A 1,495-nucleotide genomic window follows, 5' to 3' on the forward strand; every position below is an offset into this window, starting at 1 on the left:
AATTAGCTTTCTTTTAGTTCCTCTTTGCCTTAAGCACTTCTCTTGTGCTCTGCTCATTTCCTGCTCTCACTCCTTCTTGGTTCAAACCATTTCCTACTGTCTCACAGAATCATAGAGTATAGAATAAGGAAGGACCTTGGAAAAGGACCCAACTACTTCATTTTACAGGGAAGGAAGCAGAGGTCCAAGGAGGTGAAATGAGTTGCCTAAGATCACACTCCTGGAGAACAGCAGGTCCCTCTAACCGCAACTCCCCTGACACCATTCTTGCAACAGACCACCACACCTCGCCTGTCCACTTTCTGCTCCTCATTCTCTCAGCACCTTAAAGACCTCTAGGCCCAGACATCACCAGAACACACTAACAGGAAGGAGCCCTTCTCTGGCTGTTTCAAAAATGTCAGCAAAAACAAACTTGTACCTTGGATAGTCCTCAGAACCCTCCCTCCCTGCACTCTCGGGTTCCTAACATTTATTAGGCCTGGGGACTTAAAAGAAACCATCGGACAGGGAGTGCTTCTGTACATGGAGACTGTGAGAACTCGAAGGACGAAATGCAACCAAGTCTTTTCATACATTGTGAACAGAACTCAGTGGCAAATTATGCATATTTCTTAAAGCACTCAGAATACCTCCACTCTTAATCCTCTCTTTCGAGCAAAAAGAACAGATGCCTATATATATTTTATAGACAGTTAGGGCAGGACAAAAGTGGCTAACATCTTGGGGCCCTGCAACCAAACAGAGCAAGGTTCAAATTTTAGTTTTGATACTATATGAATGACTTCGGAGAAATTACCCTGTCTCTTGGATCTTCTTTAACTCATCCATGATCAGATGATGGCAGCCATACCTGCTTCATCAGGTTGCTAGCAAAATGTATGAAAACATGAACATGACATGTCTGTCTACACATATGTACAATCATGTAAATACATGAAAAGTGTAAGTGCTTAGTGTAGTGCCTGATGTCAACGTTCAGCAAAGTTTAATCACTATTCTACTAAATAAAAAATTCAAAATTTGCTATTCATATGTATAATTGATCTATTGAAGAGACTAACAATCCATGGGGAAAAAATGGGAGTGGCTTTTTCTTTCCCAACCACAAGTTGCAAACACACTCCTTCAGTGACACCCTGTCCGCTCCTTGAAGGCATCTGAGCTGCAAACCCCTTACTTTCTTTCCCACTCAGAAGAATCCCACTTGACAGTTAGGACTCGCTTTCTGGTGTGAGAACACTAATGCTGCTCCAGTCTCCAGACTTCCCTCTCTGCTGCCCAGCTGCCCCTTTGCTCTTGGTCCTGCACGTCTCTCTCACCTGGCTCTTCTAGGGGAATTCTCCCTTGGAGCTCCTACCTCCAAGTCCCACCACACTCCAATAGGCTGATGCTACATTGCCTCCCACAGTCCCTTCTGTCAATTCTAAGATTCTGCTTCAATGTGCTACATGAGGTGGTGGGGTAAGGGTTACTGGATGAGTCTAGTGACTCT

The sequence above is a fragment of the Heterocephalus glaber genome, unplaced genomic scaffold (genome assembly GCF_053883595.1).
Source record: "Heterocephalus glaber isolate CG9 unplaced genomic scaffold, H.glaber_assembly_v1.0 deba00001472, whole genome shotgun sequence".
NCBI lineage: Eukaryota > Metazoa > Chordata > Mammalia > Rodentia > Bathyergidae > Heterocephalus > Heterocephalus glaber.